The sequence below is a fragment of the Lissotriton vulgaris genome, chromosome 5 (genome assembly GCF_964263255.1).
Source record: "Lissotriton vulgaris chromosome 5, aLisVul1.2, whole genome shotgun sequence".
NCBI classification, from domain to species: Eukaryota; Metazoa; Chordata; class Amphibia; order Caudata; family Salamandridae; genus Lissotriton; species Lissotriton vulgaris.
Window position 1 is genome coordinate 1,887,685,921 of NC_141693.1, and position 20,030 is coordinate 1,887,705,950.

The window sequence follows — 20,030 nt, forward strand, 5'->3', positions numbered from 1 at the left end:
CGTCTAGTTGACAGATTTAATCTTTTCTGCGAAATCCCGGGCCTTATTATAAATGCCAGCAAAACCAAATTTATGGCCTTTAACCCTCATAGGGCATGCAGGAAGGGCCCTCTTTTAGGAGGGATTCTTCTTGAACAGGTTGATACCTTTGATTACTTAGGCGTAAGGTTCTCTGAAAAAATGTCATGGAGGCCGCACCTGGGCAAGTTGCTGATGGCCCGCAAGCTCACGGCAGGTGCAGTGGCTAAAGAACATCGCCTTTCCCACACAAGACCTGTAGCTCAAGCCCTCCAGATATATAATGCAAAGGTGGTCAGTGCTGCCCTATATGGTGCCGGAGTTTGGGGATACGATAAACTGGATAACTTTCCATAGCAGAACATACATTTTTAAGAGATCTAGTATCAGCACCAAAATACATCGCCCTTACCCCGCTATTTTTGGACATGGGTAGGCGGTCAATAAGTGACATAGCCAGGCTGCGCCCTTTACTATTCTGGGCCCGCATTAGGCGGACACCTGAGCTTTCAACATACGCAGAGGCACTCACTGAGGTTATTAGGCTTGATACTGGGGGGTAAATAGGCTGGATACGTGATACCAAAAAGATGTTTTCAGCAATTGGGCTCAGTAGTTTCTGGGTCAGCCAGGAACCCCCAAGGAGGGAGGATCTCATACGCCTCTACTGGGAATTGGGGGACCAACGTGATATTAAAAGAACTAACATGGGTAAATTGACAACCGAGCTCTACTTACATAAGCAAAGTAGATACTTTGAGCCCTACCTGGATTTAATTAAAGTGCCGACAGATAGAATACTCTATATGCACTTCAGGTACAGCTCCCTCCCTGTAGGGGAAGTGCCGGCAGTTTGGAACACGGGATCACCATGCTGCACTTTGTATTCTTAAATCTGACACCAGACCTCCTATATCTGGTTGTATGGCAAAGTATTTGGGCCAAGCGTGGCTGATACGAAGAAAAGCACTTGTAAAGAAGATGTAGTAGTTTTAACCCCTTACACAGTAGCCAAATCTTTTAGCATTACTGCTGCAAACACTATCACGCACAAGCACTTTATTTCTTCTTTTTAAACATTGGCGACCTTCCAAGTAACTTGAAACCTTTTCTATGCATTTTAAAGCTATGAATTATTATTAGTTTTAACTCGATTTTATGATGACCAATTGTATTTATGTCACTGCAATTTCTTGTGGTGTTCTTGTTTTTTATGTTGCTTATGTGTCAAAATAAAGCTTGCGATGATGATGTTAATCACTGTTCTTGGTTGTTCAGCTGTTCCCAGATTCTATTACCTTGTGTTCTCATGGCTTTTGTTGACTGTGTCTGTAGTTGACTCTTTATGGGAGGTTTGTCATTGTTTTAACTATGGTTTAACCTTCTTTAATCATATGCCAGTGAACAGATTGCCCTATAAGGTGCGCCTTGGAGACAATGGCTACCTTTTTTCTGATACAAGCTGCTGTTTTTTATGTGCAGGATTTACAAGCTCTACATGCACACTGAAAATGACTCGAACCTCTGACGTCTGCTGGATGATTGATAATCTAGCACCTTGCATGTATTTTCCTTGTTGCTGACAGGGTTACCGGTTGTGACCCTTGCTTTCCTTTCTACAGGTATACTTTATGTTTGGAGCTTTGTTCGGCCAATTATTCTGATTTCTTTTGTCCTTCCATGATTGAGACTTTCTTGCGTGAATGATGGTTGGTGTCTTCGTTGGTATGACAAGGCCCCCTTTTTGTAAAATATCATGCCTGTTGCAGCAGCGGCTCCTCTGCTAAGGCGGAGGAGCGTCACCCTACTGCTCTAAGTTTAAAAAGGTAAACTAAAATGATAATAACCAATGTTATTATCATGTTCGTTTTCCATTCCTGCTTAGGTGCAGGCAGGGCTGGGCTGGCCAGAGCAGGGGCCCGGGAGAGGAGTGGTAAGCACATTCTAAAGTGCACATGACCGTTTGGCCAGCCAAACAGTCATGCAGACTTTGCATGTTCTCCACCGGCTGTATTGTACATCCTGGGTGGAGAACACGCACAGGCTCCAAGTCCCAGTCACAACACTGCTGTCATGATGACAGGATTGTTGTGATTGGCTAGGGGATGCTGGAAGCCTATGTGCTTTCTAGTTCCTGCTTTCTGCTGTCAAACAAGGAGCCGAAGGGGTCTAAGAGGCATCAGTAAGGGTTTTTCAAAATAAATGTATTTTACCCCCCAGTATCTCACTCCGCCAACACCGTTAAGTAGTGGCCGCCACTGGCCTGTTGGTGGTAATTGTGTTTGGATGGCCTATTATGCCAGTGCTCCTTTCTTCAAAAGTAAGGTTATGATTTGGAAGGTTCTGCCTTCCTTCACTTTCTGTTACTTTAGCTTTGTTGTTGCTTGACTGATGTCAACTGCTTAGTTTCTGCTGGACCGTTGCTTCTGTGGTATTGGGCATTACTGTGTAGGTGTCTGAGACTCTTTTTTTCGCAGGCTTAGTTACTGTCCTGATGTGTGCGGGGTTATTTTCTACGAGTTAGTCTTCTGGCTTTTTTTGCTGCTTCTGTTGCTGATTCCTTCCCTACCAATCTATCATGTATCTAGTTGTGACTTTCATGTCTTCCAGTACTCAGTGTTAGATAGGTGGCCTACTTGCTTTGTCTCTGGCTCCAGGGAGTATTGATTGGGTACTGATGATCCAGGAAGTGAGAGATCTACAGGTAGAAGTAACCATCAGAAGAGAATGTTACATATTTTAGTAACAATCTTTCTCGTGGACACCCAACCCATCTGTAGATATCTTATTAAGCCACTTTCCTTTTCACTCTGAGGAGTGGTTACTGTGAGGGCTAAATGCTAGTTTTGCACTGCAGTTTGTCAGCTTTCCTCCACCTCTTAAGGGCTTGGGGAAAAAGGACAAGAACTGATATAATGCTGTAGGTGGTGCTGTATAGGGCTTTGTGGAATCACATCTGGGGAGTTGGATTGGAGACATGGCACCATCTGTAGGTGTAGGAGAGTGATTGAAAATTTTCCAGAGCCATTCTGGCACCTTGGGAAGATTCATGAAGTGAGAAGTCTACAGGTAGATACAGTATCCAATCCAATCCAAAAAATCTTTATTTCGGCCATTTAGGCCATAAAAGATGCATAAAAAAAACATACAACAATATTAAAATCAGCATTGGTATGCATACAAGAACAAGTAACAACATTTCTTGACATTTAAAATCAGGTATGTAAAGTGCATAGGAGGAGGAGCAACAAGAATACATGTCATTGCGAATAAAATAGACAGTGATGGAAGGCATTATCAACGGAAGCCGAAGGTTGCAATGAGACAGTGGCAAAGGCATTTATCCTATGATGGTTTGGCCTTAATCAACTTGGACCTAATGCGCCACATGGCGAAGAGATATTTTGAGACTGCGAAAACGATGTGGGGGGAGGAATCGGATTTCAGTATTCTGTAAGATGTTAAACAGTTCCTTATTGCCATGTTCCTACATAGGGGCACCAACCAATATTTCCTTGGTGACTTGTAGGTGGGGCAAAAAAACAGAACATGGATTTCCTCCTCATCGCACGAATTACAGCCAGGGCATAGTTTGTCCCCTCCATTGGTCCATTTGCTGGTGAAGGATTTGATAGGTAGGGTGCCAAACCGCCACTGTATGAAAAGCTTCCTTGCCATAATCGGGTAGATAAAATCCATAAAAGTTTCAAACTTGTAAGAATTTTTGGATTCAATAAAACAGTGAGTTAAAGTGCCGATGCTGGGTGCAGTCGTGTGGGAGACAAGATTTTGTTCCTTGTATGCTTCCACAAGTCTTTTCCGAGGGACCTTGTTACAGCCTATTTCTGGGGCCACCCATAGCTCGTTAAAACCAAGCCGGAACAATTCTTTTTTGACAAAGGCAAGCCAAGGGATCTTATCATTGTGGTTTAAGTTCATGACATGCACCAGATCTTGCCTGTAGTGACTAAGCTCCTTAGTTGACCAGAGTCTATGCCAGAATCTTATAAGTTTGGATTCAAGGTCCTCCCTAATGGACGGTAAACCCAAATCTAGACGTAAGGGAAACAGAGGAGTTGCAGTTGGGAGGGCTAGTAGACGCCTCATGAAGTTATTTTCAACACGTACCAACTCATTTGCAGCTAGGTGTCCCCATAGTTCACTGCCGTAAAGTGCAGCAGATTTCGCTTGTGTTTTATACATCTCAACTGCAGGAGCTATAGGTTTGTATGATGAGGTGTTTGTAACCTTTAAAATAGCCCCGGAAAGTTGAGAAAGCCTTATTCGTGAACTTGAGATCTGTGGTCCCCAGGAAAGGTTCTCTTGAAGGGTTACGCCCAGGTACTGAAATGTCTTGACCCTCTCTAGAACCGTGGAATTTAGGGATGGGTTAGGTCTAGTTGTGGAGGAGGGGTTAAAGATCATATACTTAGTTTTCCCTGCGTTGATCTCAAGGCCGTACTGGCTGCAGAAAAGACCGAAACCATCAAGGATTCTCTGAATTCCCATGGGTGATTTGGAAAGCAGGAGGGTGTCATCAGCAAACATAATTGCCGGCACCCTCCTGCCTGCCAAGACCGGGGCGTCATTGTCCCTAACGTTAGCTAAGTGTGCAATGACACTGTTCACGTAAAGACAGAAAAGAGTAGGGGCAAGGATGCATCCCTGCCTAACCCCCCGGGAAACAAGAAACCTGTTAGACAAAACTCTACCCCGCCCACATCGTACCTGGGCAAAGTTGCCCTGATGGAGTCTTATTATGGCCTGGAGTAGATTGGTGGGCACTCCCATCTCCTTCAGGACCTCCCAGAGTTTTTTCCGTGGTACCAAATCAAAAGCTGACTTCAGGTCTACGAACACCATGTACAATCTCCCTCCCTCGATGGTCACCGATTTCCAGAAAAGGAGGACGAGGCGGAAGATTTGATCCATGGTGGACGTATTTTTCCTGAAGCCAGCCTGGAGGGGACTTAAGATTTAATTTTCCTCCATCCAGTCCAAGAGTTGGTCCAATAAGAGTCGGGAATAAATCTTTTGGGGGACATCTATCAGGCTGATCGGCCTGTAGTTGGATGGGAGCAGAGGACAGCCCTTCTTGAAGATTGGGACTATCTCTGCCCCCAGCCAAGTACAGGGGATCGCCATTCCACTTGCAAGTGAATTGAAAAGAATGTGAAGATAAGGCGCCCAGATCTCTGGATGGTACCTAAAAAGGTCACCTGGTAATTTATCAAGGCCGGGGGCCTTACCCAACGCTAGACCTTCTATTGCGGTGACCACTTCCCCTAGCGTAAACTCCAAGGTGTCTCCAGGAAGGGAAAGGAGTGTTGCAACAACGGCATCAGTATTCTCTAGGGTATCTGCATAGAGTTTACTGAAATGTTCTTCCCATATATGTGCTGCTATATTGGGTTCAACTGCAGCTTTGGGTTCCCCTGAGCCAGTAGTGACTAAGGACCAAAATCTTCTTAAGTCCTTAGTTATTAGGGCTGCTGAAAGATCCTGCCATCTATCCCAGTCCCAGTCTGACCTCGCACGGGCCATTGTGTCCTTATACTGACGTCGCAGAGCGGTCACCCTGGTACGGGGAACGCCCTCTTTGACTGCGGTAATAAGGTCAGATTTGGCCTTTCTGCAATCAGAATTGTACCAGGTGGAGGTTCTAGTCTTGGGCTTGGGCTTTGGCACCTCTGGGTAGAGAACCTCTCCCAATGCTCCCACTAAGTCTTTGTGTATAGAGGGTAGGGTATTATGTAAATCCTGGGTACTGGATTGACTAATTAGTTCCTCCAAAGCCTCAAATTTAGGCAGCACCAGATTGTATATTTTCCCAATATTTTCTTCTGAATTGGAAAATTTCTGCCATCTCACCCTACGCCTGTTTGAGGTTAGTACCAGGTTTCCCCGTTCATCTCTTTCCTCAAGTGGTGATGGTCCGGTATATTCTGGAAGATAGGCCAGGGAGAGTAGGAGAGCATTGTGATCACTATCAGTGCGTGGCCAAAGACTGGTATCAACAAAAATGTAATCCAGTCGTGACTCATGATTATTTCTGTTAAATGTACATTTTGAAGGGGTGTCTGAGGGTGTACGTCCGTTGCAGGCCCTTAGTGCAAAATTAAGAGTTAATGACATGATTTGGACCGCAAGTGGAGACCAGGATCTGGGATGGGGCGATTGACACACTGGAATACCCCAGAAGTCATCTTCTGCCGTAAGGGCCCCTTCCCTCAAGCCCTCTAAGGGCTCGAAATGACAGTTAAAATCACCGCCCATTACCACCTTATAGTCGGTCGGCAACTGACCCAAGAAAGACGCAAGGTCTTCAAGTGTGGTGGACTCCGCCGTTGGGGCTACTGGGCGGGAATAAACATTTATTATTGCCAACTTGGGGGCGCCCAACCAGTTCAATAGAACACACTGGATGTCTTGAGAGGACGTGGCTATAGTTTCCGCTGAACAACCAATATGAGACGCTATCCAAACCGCCAAACCACCCGAGGGCCTCCCCTTGCCATTCCAGGAAGCCTGGATTTCAAATATTGCGTAACCCGTTTTAAGAACGGGTTCCCTAGCCCATGTCTCTTGGAAGAGGCAGATGTCATTATTTTTTATTAGGGAGTCCCATTCTTCAGTGTGTATTTTATTAAAAATGCCTGCAACATTCCATGACAATACCCTCAGGGCTCTAGAAGGAGTGTGCAATGTAGGTCCCTGCCCCCCTGAGGTATCACTACCACTGCATACATGTGAAATAGGAGTCCCTGGGGGGGGAGGTGGACTGTGGTTGGATGTGACTAGAAAGGTTTGGATCGTGCCATATGAATCACCTGGCAACTGAGGAGGGGAGTTAGCACCAGAAACATAAAAATTGACATCCTGTACACTTGAGCCCCTTTCTACAGCAGAATGACCGGGGGAGGATCCCAGGCATCAATCACAGGAATCCAAGCCGGAAAAAGCTTCAAATCTATTGCTAACTTCCAAGGGTGTGAAAGGAAGCAAATGGTCCATCCCCCCTGTTTGAGAAGAATAGTCCGATCTCCTATAATTAGTACCATAGCCCCTTTGCGGGACAAGTTCCCACCCATAAGCATTCTTTGGAATCATGGGGCCAGGCTGCAAGGGGAGGTAATGGTTGTTTAGTTTAGGACCATTAATACCTGTCAGGGCCATGGGAGGCCATGGACATGACAGGGGAGCTACTAGGGCTCTAGGGTAGAAGTAAGTAAGATCACACGGCATAATTGATTTGCCTAAGTTCCCTGGCATCCAGCTCAGAATGTGCCTAACAGCTTCTGGGTCCCTAAAGTTTATCACAATCAAGTCACCCTCTATGTCTTTCTCCCGCCCCCCCAACCAGGAGAGACGACGCACGTGCACTATATCCCCATTAACATTCTCCGGGAGTGGCCTATTTTTAGACAGCCAGTACATGGTTTTATTTTTGAGTTGCTGTGGACCTTCTCGCTTGTCAGGATCAAGGGTGGGGACTCCCGTAAGCACCACTACATAGGGTAGTGATTCCGGAGGAAGTTCAACCTGGGGGATCCTACGTTTTGCTACTTTGCTAGGGGGTTCCCTCTCTCCAGCCGGCTGCATTGGTCTTGTAGCCATACTGTTTCCACCCTTCGGGATGGCACGAACCATGTGCATGGCCGGTCCGGAAGGAATGGCAGAGGTTGTGGTTCCTAAGGGATTATGGGACACTGTTTTAGTAGGGACATTGGGCATAGAAAAAGAGGCCGTTGTGGTGGTAATGGAAGTTGTATGGGCCGCCTTGGTTAGATTAGTAGATGTTGAATGAACCGTCTTAGATGAAGAAGGTTTTGAGATATTAAGTGAACTGACTGCAGCCAGTGCTGTACTGGAAATAGAGGGGGCCTTCTGGATATCCAATTTATTAAGAATAGCCTGTTCCAAGTTCCCTAGCCGTTGTTCAATGGCCAAAAGTCTGTCTACAATAGGGGAAATGAGCGTCCCGAGCATTTGTCCAAGAAACTCCAGGGTGGGGGCGAGCGGGAGAGTCTCCTCGGAAATTGCACTAGGGGGGGTAGTGACAAGCGTAGGTGGTGGTGTTTCTTGTGTAGTCACTATAGTGATGACGGGTCTTGTGTCCACGATTGGTTTAGAAACAGATACTACATCCCTCCCTTTCCCCTTACCAAATTCAGAGTGGCTAATTTTGCCCTTTTGAATTGAACCCCCTTTCCTCATTCTCTTTTTGGGTGGAGGACCATGAATTATCTGGGCCTCTATCTTCCTCGGTTGATTTTTGGCGGTGGTTTTACCAATATGGAGGGGAGCTGGCGTAACTTCCTGGCCTACATCAGAATTACATGGTGGCGAGGGAGCGACAGTAGGTGGGCTAAGTAGGTCCCCAAGAGAAGGTGGTGTAGGAGTAATATCCCTTAGAAGTTCTGGAATTCCCTGGGATGTAAAGGGATCCTCAGCGATAGGGTTCACCCCTGAGCTAGGTAGTATACTATGCGGGGATGTTGCCATAGAGGGTCTGGCCTTATAACCCTCGATGGAGCGACGACGCTCCACCCTTCTCTCCGCTAGGGCTTCTTCCCTTTCAATTTCTGAAATAGATTTCTTAAAGTAATTGTCTAATGTGCCCTTATTAGAATTTACCCCCGCTGTCCCAGGTGAGGCCGTGTCCATGATGGCAAGGGAATATGCAACAGTGGTACTTATACAGGAGTATCCGTTCTAAAAATTGCCTAGCCAAGCAATAATAGTGGAACTAGACTAGCTCAGGATAGTAAGGTCAGGAACGCGGTATAACACATAGAAAGAATGTACAAACAGTTTTATACGTAGAGAGCTCAGGTCTAGGTAACACACCTGAAGATGAAAGAGACGGGGCCCAGCCCAGCCACCTAACGGCCACACAACGGCCCGCTCTTTGCACGGTCTTCGCGCGCGTCCCGCGTACGCGTCCGGAAGCTGGGCTAAGTAGGAGGAGGAGGGGGGCGGGAAGAGGCACCAGGTGCGCGCGATTACCTTGCGCAAGCACCTCTGGGCCTCGCAGTCCCGCTCCCACTTACTACCTCGACTCCCACGGGCAGATGGTAAAACGTGGAATGGAGCACACGGGCTCAAGCAAAGTTCCAAAATCCCCAGGCACAGTCAAATCAAGGCAGCACGATGGAGCACGCAGGCTCAGACAGTCTTCGAGAGTCCCCAAGCACAAACAGTGCACAAGCGTTGGAGCACACGGGCTCAGAGAGTCCCCAGGCACAGTCAGTGCACAAGCGTTGGAGCACACGGGCTCAGAGGACAAGAATCCCAGTGGGGAGATGGTCAGCAGTGGGAAGGGCACGACTCCACGCTTCAGGCTTCTGGCAGAGATCACGACTACGAGTATCCACCTGAGAAATCGTAAAGAAATGTAAATAACATTTTCTTCAGGCTCTGAGAGAGTTTAAGGAGCCTGAGCTTAGCCTTCAGTGGTGAACCACAAAGGGTGAAAGAAGGAATATGGCTAGTGTTCTGGTGTGCCCTGGTGTCTTATGACATTCTTGCCTCAACACTCGGGTGAATTGTTCTAAAACACACCAACAGGACCAGGACAGTTGTATAATCTGTCAGCCAAAATGACCAGGTGGACACAGACACTGTGTGGCTACTCCTGCCATCTCAGACACTACCTAGGAAATAATATTTCATATACATTGGTATTTATCTAACCCAGGACATCAAAAGATTGTATAATATGCACCCTCTACCAGAACTACAGAAAAATGTATCCTGTTTCATGCATATTTATTTATGTTTGTGTATTCACATTTCTAGGTGTTCTACACTAGAAAACAGGAGTGACTCTATTGAAAAACAAGTAGGTGTTAGTGCTTTCTGAAAAGCAAACATGGAGCCATGCATTCCAAGGCTGCTGCAACAGAAAATTCTCAACCTCATTTATATGTCTGGCAGAGTTTTAGGAGCCACCAGAAAAAGAGCTCCAACAGATCTCAAGGAGGAGCTTGGAACATAATGATGGAACTTGTCCTGCGGATAGTGAGGATCCGACTGATGAAATTCCTTAGGCACAATGCACATTGCTTTGTTCACAATACATTTGGCTACTGGAAACCAGTAGAGGGTCCTTAATATTTGTGAAGCAGAAGATCATTTAGGTAAATTCAGTGCCAGATGGTCCCAGTCCCAGTCCGGATTCCGAAGCAACAGCACGAGACCCCCCTACTCGCAGCCACCGACGACATCCGCACCCCATATCCTACGCAACCTATTAGTGGCCTTCGATACCATCTCCCACTGAACACTAATCACCAGACTACACGACGCCGCATACAAGGAACAGCCCTAGACTGGATCTGATCTTTCCTCACCAGAAGAAGCCAAAGTATCAGACTGCCACCCTTCCTCTCCGATCCCACGAAACTCACCTGTAGAGTCCCACAGGGGTCATCACGGAGCACCACTCTCTTCAACATCTACATGGCCCCTCTCACCTCCATCGTCCGACAACACGGCCTCAACATCGTATCCTACGCTGACAACACCCAGCTCATCCTCTCCCTCACCAAAGACCTCACCACCGCCAAACTCAACTTCCAGAAAGGAATGCAAGACGTCCCAATCTGGATGACCAACAGCTGCTTGAAGCTCAACGCAGAGAAGACAGAAGTCCTCATTCTTGGGACAGCACTTGGTGGCCGACCACCCTCAGAAGCCCACTTACCCCTTTGGACCACGCCAAAAATCTGGCCATCGTACTCGATTCATCTCTCACCATGAACCGACAGGTCAATGCTGTCACCTCCAGCTGCTTCGGCACCCTCGGCAAGACCTTCAAATGGATCCCCCCTGAATTAAGGAAGACAGTCACCCACGCACTCATTACCAGCAGACTGTACTATGGAAACACACTCTATACCGGCATCAACAAGTCCCTACTCTGCAAACTCCAGACAATACAGAACACCGCCGCTAGACTCGCCCTCTGCATCCCCCGGCACAAACACATCAGACTCCACTGGCTCCCCTTGGATAAAAAGAGTCACCTTCAAAATATTCACCCACGCCTACACATGCCTCCACAACAACAGACCCAAATACCTCAACAGCATTTTCAACTTCCACATACCCAAAAGTAACCTCCGATCTTCCAACCTCGCATTGGCCGAAACCCAGCACATTCACAGACCCAGAGCGGGCGAATGATCCTTCTCTCACATCGCCGCCAGGACCTGGAATGAGGTACAGGCGGACATTAGACGTGCCCCCTCCCTGAACACCTTCAGGAAGAACCTCAAGACTTGGCTCTTTGTATAAACATATCTGCGGACTCCCCTCACATGGGTGAGTAGCGCACTTACAATTCCCCTGGTTGACTGATTGAGATGGTCTGCAGTGTTTTAAACCCAGCTGATGTTGATGAATGAAGACATCAGGGGAGACCAAAAACAAAGAATTACTGTAGTCCAGTCCACTCACAATCATTGCTCGCACTATCTAGGGTCTAGTCTGAGCAGCAAGCAGAATCTACGCCATGCTCTCTTTAGGTTAAAGCACCTTGAGTATAACTTATTAACCTGACACAATAGGGTCAGATAATGGTAAGTGTAAAAGCCAAGGCCCTGAACTTTGAGAATGGGAAAGGAGGAAGCCCTAGTTTGTCTGGCCAAAACTTAGCTTGTAAGGTCTTTGGGGAATTTTTTCACAGATCATGAAGATTCCCGTTTTGTCTGAATTTAATTTTGAGTGACTGTAGTACATATACCAATCCTCACCGCCAACATTTGCTCTTTGAAGACTATCGTACACGAAGCCTCAAGGGGCAAAAGCTCAGAATACCCACATACATTGGCCCCATACTATACCCCAGCTTGAACCCTCCATTTTGCATCTGTACGTCCTATCCATCAATGATCATTCAAGAGATGGAACATGGTGCCACAGCTTCAGTTTGTAGAATGCTCTCTCCCATTCCTTGAGAGATGAACGCAACTACTTCCAATACAGGAAGCCCTTAAAGGCAGAACTATCCCGACTTCATTTCTAACTGAACTCATCACAAACCGAGCATTTTGATGGAAGAACTTCCCATTGGATGTGAGTCTCCCTTGTCTTTTTACTTATCTGTACACTGTCAGCCGCAAAGAATTGGACAAGTAGCACTACTGTATAAACCTCACAATAAATAAAGAAGTAAACGTTCTATTTATTTCTCAGTGTCACAATAGATTTTCAAAGGCATTTGTGTTTTAGGCATTTGAGGTTGAATTAGCCTTACTTTGTGTAGAAGGAACTTTTTCCAAGGTCTAACAGACGTCACTTCTGCTGATTGAAACATTTCGAATGAGAATCCTATGTGGTAGGGTTAAGCCCAAGAAATTAAAGAAAAAAAAATATATATATATTTTGCTCTGCAGCTCATGAAATTTGGGGCAGAGGCATTATCCAATGGGAGGCTATTTGGCTGTGGCTGTCTCCTTTGCTCTTGCACCAGAGTCTAGAAACCACGTGGAGGTTTGCTCGGACTAACTGGAGAATGATAGAGGGTTGAGAGTGATGCGTCTTGTACTGATGAGATGTGGATGCCAGACCTCCAGACACCTATATACAGCTTCTGTTTGACTGTGCTATGTTTACAGATTAGTGAGGATTAGGGTTTGACTAAAGGATGGTGAATGATTGGAGGTTGGGTTGGAGTAGGGGTTACAGGTAGGGGAAAATTACAGAATAGGCAATTCGTTTTCATAACCTTTAAATTTGAACTGTGCCTTTTTATTTGTACACCCTGATTGTAGATACAAGTTTGTGTATCTCTGTGTTTATATTATTTTTATTTCCTTTCTGTTTCTTCTAGAGTGGAGATGGGCCAGCAGCTTCGCAGGTAACTAAAGACTGTCCTTCTTTTTGAGCTGTCACTTCTTAATTCTCGTCTATTTCCTCCAGTTATAGGAGTGCTTGCAATGAGCTGCCCTTAAGAGTCTCTCTCTGCATTCTTTTGATCTCATTCATATCTTCATGTCAGATGCTCTCCTCGCTAAGAGCGATGGACTCTTTTTTTCTGTTCTGGCATTCTTCCTGCTTTGGCAATAGAGTAACCCTTGGCGTAGTTCGCAAAGAAGCGCTACGGAAGTGCACTACGCAAACTGCGTGGTACCCTTTTCGCACTGTGCATGATGCCGTTTTCAATGATAGCACAGTGCCGGATGCTTGTCCGCACTGTGCAATAATTGAAAACGGTATCGTGCACAGTGCAAGCTGTAGTTTTCTGCCACTCAAGGAGATTTTTACTCGAGCAGCAGCTTTCTCAACCCGGACTGGTACTTTCTACTTGCAAGCGGTAGCGAGCATACGCGACCACTCGCAATGAGAAACCTGACCTCCCCACGTTGAGAATCTCGCTGGGAGGTTTATTTTCCACGCTTGCGATCGGCAACTTGATGTTGCCGATCGCGAACGCGGAAAAAGTCTCACCAGGATGTCATTTTGCTTGCTCGCGGTCGCCAACTTGACGTTGAGGACTGCAAGCAAGCAAAAAATGACCGCTGCACTACGCTACAGTATGCTACGCGTGTTCGTACTGTGCTACGTGCAGTTCGCTTAGTGCAAAGTTGAGCAAACTACGCGAGCGTAGCGTAGTGCTTTGCCCAGGGTTACAATAGAGCACATCAGACCAAAGAGCAGCTCTTCGGGATAAAACGGACATTCAGACCCACTGCAGGGATCTGGCCACTGCTGAGGCCTTCACTGCTGATGGGATCAGTACCTCTGCTCGGGTCTGTAGTGCTGCTTTGGTCTCTGCCACTGCTGGGGCCTTCACTGCTGGTGGGATCAGTACCTCTGTTGGGGTCTGTAGTGCTGCTCTGGTCTCTGCCACTGCTGGGGCCTTCACTGCTGGTGGGATCAGTACCACTGCTGGGATCTGCAGCGCTGCTGGGTCTGTGTTGTGTCTGGTCCATGGAGCTCCTTGGATTAGAAGCTGTCGACACAGCAATTCACTGCCTGTGATAGCAAAGTCTTCAACTCCATACACTCCATGTAGAGCCCTTGGGCTGGATCAGAAACCCATTTTGACTGGTGCTGAGTTAAGGCAGTGCTCCGTGCAAACATCTTTTAACACTGTATTATGAAAACAAAGCTGTTCAAATGTGCCCAGTGCGGAGGAGGCTTTTACTATGTGAAACCGTTTCTGCTTACATGCACAAATACACTCTGCACAGTCATCCCCATTCAGCCAGCTCTGATGCACTGAACTCTGACCAGTTCTTTACATAATCTGCCATTCTGTGCATAGTCTTTCCCCCTCATCAATCTCACTCTGCACATGGAGCTCCTTGGAATAGAACCTGTCGACACCGCTATTTGCTGCCTTTGAAAGCAAAGTCTTCCTTTATATGCAGTCCATGTAGAGCCCCTGGGCTGGATCATAAAAACATTTTGACTGGTTCTATTTCATGTCCTTGGCGGTAAATTAAAGCAGTGCTCCGTGCAAACACGTTTTAACACTGTATTACGAAAACAAAGCTGTTCAACTGTGCCCAGTCCGGAGGAGGCTTTTACTATGTGAAACCGTTTCTGCTTTACATGCACAAATGCACTCTGCACAGTCAGTCAGTCAGTCAGTAATTCTTTATTCGATAGTTAAAAAACATCATAAAAGTACACATATATACAAATGTAAAAAGAATTACATTACGATAAATAAAACTATCGCAGGTTTAAATATAAAATCAAGTAAACAGTACACTCTACAAGGGTCCCTTCAGGAGCCCTCCCCTCTTGAAATTCTTAACTTTACAGCAGTCTTAATAAAATTCATGATACAACATAGTGACCATGGATCATGTGCTCTTTGTAAAAACAGTAAGGCCGTTTTAGCGTGACAGAACTTCTCTTTTTTTTTAGAATCTCTACCAGGAATCTACGTCTAGGGTACTTAAAAAAAGACACAAAAGTACGAAATGAAGGGTGTCCTGCGGAGACAAATTGTCGCAGCTGCAGGCCCCCTTCTGCTCAATCATCAATGTAAAACCGGATGGATCTGCTAGTATATCAGGTAAAAGATTGAGCCTAAAACGGGTCATTAAAAACCTATCCTGAGCATTATACATCACATAGAGGTATGGCTCCATACCCTTTAAGTTCTTGATGGAACTATAGGCAAGTACTGTGTGTTTTAACATCTCCCGTTTTGTTCTAAGTGTGGAAAATTGATCAATCAACAATGTTTTAATTTTCCTTTTATCAGAAGGTACAATAGAGCTAGGGTTGGTAAAAAGATCCCTCTGGTCAATGCCCTCCAGGGTTTCCTTAACATAATTAAGCCAAGGTATTTGTAATCCTTTGTCCCTGGACAGGCCGTCTCTCAGAATTTGTCTAGTTAAATCTGCCTCCGGGTTAACCCAGATTTTTAGCCAGGCAATAATCGGTCTTGACTTGAGTTCATCCTCTAGAAAGGGTCTGCCTAATTCCATGTGTGCAATTACAGCTGGGGAACTCTGGGGGACCTTTAGAATCATTCGCATAAATGTATTTTCCACCAGCTGCAGTTGCTCTATATTGACATACCCCGAGACTTCTAAGCCATACGTGGCTTTAGACCAACATATCGAGCCATAAAGGTTCATAACCTGTTCTGGGGACCACCGGCCCAACCTTCGGCCAAATTTTAGTAAGGCCCCGTTTGCGGGGATTAATTTTGTACATCGTTCCTCCACTAGGGAACTAAATTTGAGTGCACCATCAAAAAGCAACCCCAGGTAAGTGAAAAAAGGAGTTGTTTCCAGTTGGTGGTTCTTAATTTTGTATACAAACCTCTTACAGGGTTTGGGACCTGCCAGCATCACAAAGGACTTGTTCAGATTCACTGCCAACCCCACGGTGTCCATGAATTTCACAAATCCATCTAGCAGGCTTTGCAGGCCCCTCGGGGTGCGGGCAAGCAGCACCGCGTCATCCGCATATAAGAGCACCGGTATTTGGCGCGTTCCTATTCTCGGGCAGTGAATATTTAAGTCTAGTAGAGCCTGTTCTAAGTTGTTAATCTATAACGAGAACAGGAAGGGGGCAAGAATGCACCCCTGCCTCACACCGCTCGTGCAAGAGAATGAGTTGGTGTTCTCCCCCTCTAGATTATAGCGGACTATAGCTGTCGTGTCCCAGTGAAGCTCCTTAAGAATCTTGATCACGCCCAAATCAATACCCATGTCCTCATAAGGCACCATAACTTATTTCTGTTAACATTATCAAAAGCGGCTGCAAGGTCCATGAAACCCAAATACATGGCTTCATTGCTGGCTTTAGTGTACTTTGCAACCAGCATGTAATGATTAAGACATTGGTCACTAGTGGGCCTTCCGGTTCTAAAGCCGTATTGGATATCCGTGATTATATGATTATCCTCTGTCCATTCCATCAATCGCTGCAGGATTACCCAACCCAGGATTTTGGCAGATACATCTATCAGGGAGATTGATCTGAAACATTGCGGATTATCCCTGTTACCTTTCTTAAAAATGGTGATCATAACTGCTGTTGACCAGGAACGTGGTAGACCCGTCTGGACTGCCGCATTTAGCACTCTAGTGAGAATGGGGGCCCAGAGGTCTACGTTACTCAGGTATAAATCTGGCGGTGTACCATCGGGGCCTGGAGCTTTATTTCGTGAGCGACCCTCTATCCCCTGTGTGATTTCCGCTAGGGAGAACTCAATAACTGACCCGAGTGGATCTTCCCACCTCCTTTCCGGCACTAACTCCTGCTTGTGATTGTACAAACCCTGGAAGTGAGACACCCACTGTTCCGGTAAAATATTTGTTCCAATCTCTGGGGTGTTACTATCCTGAAAGCAGGGGTTGTTAACAAGCCTCCAAAATTGACCCATGTCCCTTCTTTCTGCTGCCTCCCTTAAGTCGGCCCATGCTTCATTTTGGAGAGCAGTCTTCCTTTGTTTCAACACCTGTTTATAAGTCCATCTACACTGGGCTATTCTAGAATTGTCCTTAACTAGATTTTAGGTCTCTCAAGGCTCGGGAACACTTGGTATCAAACCATCTTTGTTGCGTATTGTGCCTCAAAGGGGCTTTAGTCTTTAAAAGACCATCAACTATTTTGGACACTGAGCTAAACGCCCTAACCAGGGTACTCCCCTCTATCTTAAGGTCTAGGCACTCATCGATCTGTGTTTTCCATTTTACCATTAAATCTTTATAGAAAGCTTCACCGTCGATTCTAGACCATCTAATCCACCTTCCCTGGTCAGTTACCTTCATCACACTGTCCACCTGGGGGCGGATCCTGGGACGACAGGGATTTACTAGGCTTCGCGTTAGGGGGTTATGGTCGCTAAAAGCACTCCAATGGATCCCCACAGTGCTAATCCAATTTTTCACATGTCTAGATACTAACATATAATCTATATAGGACTGGCAACCTCTTCCCTTAAAAGTCGGAGGGAGTGTCCTGTCTCACTCCAGGCAGACCAAATCGATCGTGTGTACCAGATCATGGTTCCTTAGGAGATTGCTCAGGACTATTCCCTCTGCAGAATGTTCAAAGTGGGGACCTTTCTCTATAGGGCACCGGGACCAGTCTGCAGTGAGAGCGAACAGAGTTGGGCACAGGTGACAGTTCAAATCTCCCATTAGTTAAATGGTAGCTTCTGACGCCCCTTTTCTATGAGCTAATTCCTGGCTGAGTCTATATTCTAACTCCTTAATTGTTTGGTTAATACCTTTTGTGGACCCTGCATTATATAAATTATACGAAGTCCACCTACGTCCAGGACTACTAAAGCCTATCGCTTGAATGTTGTGTGCGGACCATGAAACGCTGCTCCAAACTCCTTCCAGATTTAGGTCAACATATATTGACAGGCCACCCCTCGCTCTTCCTAAGCTAGATTTTTGAGCCGGCACAAAGAAACATTTGTACCCTGCCATATGGAGGGGATTACTATCCACTGCCCAGGTCTCTTGTAGACTGATAACTTGAAACCCTCCAATATACTGTCTCCATTCGTTATTGGTAAATTTTCCTGTCAAGCCCGCAACATTTCATGAGATAAACTTTAGCTCCCCCATCGCTTGCGTTGCCCTATTGGGATGTTCGCTACCATAGCTTTGAGTCCTCTGCCCCTCCTCTGTCCTTAGGGGACTGCTTTGAAGGCCGTGGTGACTTGGGCCCCCCTGTATTGATGGTACGAATTCAGGAGCCCTCAACACTCCTCCCATTGTATGTAAAGTTGGGGGGCTGGATGGAAGTTACTCCACCTGGGGTAATTTCCTGCTATAGTTTACTAGTGCGGGACGTGCGCTACTTACATGGGATTGCATCTCAACAGAAGATTTTATTCCCCTCCTCTCTCTCTCTACCTCACTTGGGCAACCTAATTTAACAGCCTCACTCATGACAGTCACCACCACTTGATCTGTTGTAATCCGTGGTCAATCGTTATCGTCTAGAGTCATGAGGGGACGAAATCTATTTGCCCAGAGGGGATCATCTTGACTTTTGCCGCAGGTACATTTGTACACCAGCTTCGTTCCCCATATGAAGTAAAACCCGTCCTTAGTCTCCCCTGGAATTGCCTAGTGTCGTGAATAGCACTTTGCATGGGATAAAAATAACCCAGCGGTAGCGTTCTTATTGTACTTTCTGGTTGCAGCCACCCGCCAGTTAATATATCCTCCACCGAGCTTGTGTCTTTGAAGTTTACAATTACACAATTCCCCACCAAATTTTTCCTTGATCTACCAATCCAATTCACCCTTCTGACAAACATGATTTCACCACAATTATTCCCTGACAAAGGTCTGTGCTTATTAAGCCAGGCTATTGTTTTGTTTTTAAGTTCAGGGTATCACTCTATCTGGTCTGGCTTCAACTCTGGCACTCCCCCCAATACCACTACATAGGGACATGCCTCGAGTGGACGATTGATACTTGGTAAAGGGTTAGGTGTTGATAAGTTATTGGCACAAGTAGTTTGTTTTGTCTCAGTTGGTTTAATATTCAGGGGCATCTTGTTTTGTGTATGTGCAGTGCACGTACTAGTCCCACTGACTGTAGTAGATGTGCCTCCCACCTGGTCAGATCCCGTGTTACTATGTGTCATCGGGACTGGCGGAGGTTGGTCCTGCCTTGCCCCCGGTGGAGTTCTAGTAGTGCAGCTAGAGAGTATGCCTTCCTGGGGACTACAATGGTGTATTCCTTTGGGCTAGTGCCTGTAGGTTTAGGAAATCCGGTGCTACCCGGTGCCCTTCCCATCTTATAAAATTCATTTATAATTTTATCCAGTCTGCTGGCTAGCGGTTTGATCTGACTGACTATAAAATTTTCTAGGGAAGATTGTAGCTCTTGAACCACCTGAGCCATCCAACTTGGGGATGCTTGCTGATGGACCGCTTGAGCTTCAGGTACTTCAGCTACAGACTGTCCTGTAAAGGGAATTCTCGCTCTTGATTTATTTTTCCTGGAACCTGGGGCCTTCTTGGGTGCACTTCTTTTCTTCCTAGTGTGGGCTTTCCTATTGAGCAGGGGTATTACCTGTGCATCTCCACATGGCAACTGTGCACATGGAATATCCTGAGTGGAAAGGTCAGTGCTAGTGCAAAGGGTAACCACTATGTTCTCTATAGTGTTTTCCTGGGGTGGGGAGGAAGGAACAGACCCTGGTGTTATTGACAGCCTTCTCTCTGTGCACTCTATTTCGTCCACAACTGCACCTTATGCTTTCCTCAACATACGATCAATTGCAGTCTGTTGCGGAATGGAGAGGGGCTGCAATTTAGGGTCCTGAACTACAATCCTTGGTGACAAAGGGATATTTGATTTAGCCTTGGCGGCACGAGTGTTTACTTTAGTTGCCATACTAGGTATCGTCTTACAGTTAACTATCCCACACACTAACACTCATGTTTGACCGCGTTGCTTGGAGCTTTCTCTGGGGCATTTTGGCGGGAAGAGGATTTGGCGAGAAAATCATCAGAGCTCTGAAAGCTATGTATTTAGATCCAGTAGCAAGAGTGATG

General features: G+C 46.2%; 1 pseudogene across 1 annotated transcript in view; it reads left to right on the forward strand.

The window, feature by feature from the left end:
- LOC147717630 (E3 ubiquitin-protein ligase TRIM39-like) overlaps positions 1-20,030 on the forward strand; it is a 245,838-nt pseudogene that overhangs the window by 115,761 nt on the left and 110,047 nt on the right. The window contains exon 6 of the transcript XR_015296081.1: positions 12,857-12,883. The product of XR_015296081.1 is annotated as an E3 ubiquitin-protein ligase TRIM39-like (transcript). The remainder of the gene's footprint in view (positions 1-12,856; positions 12,884-20,030) is intronic.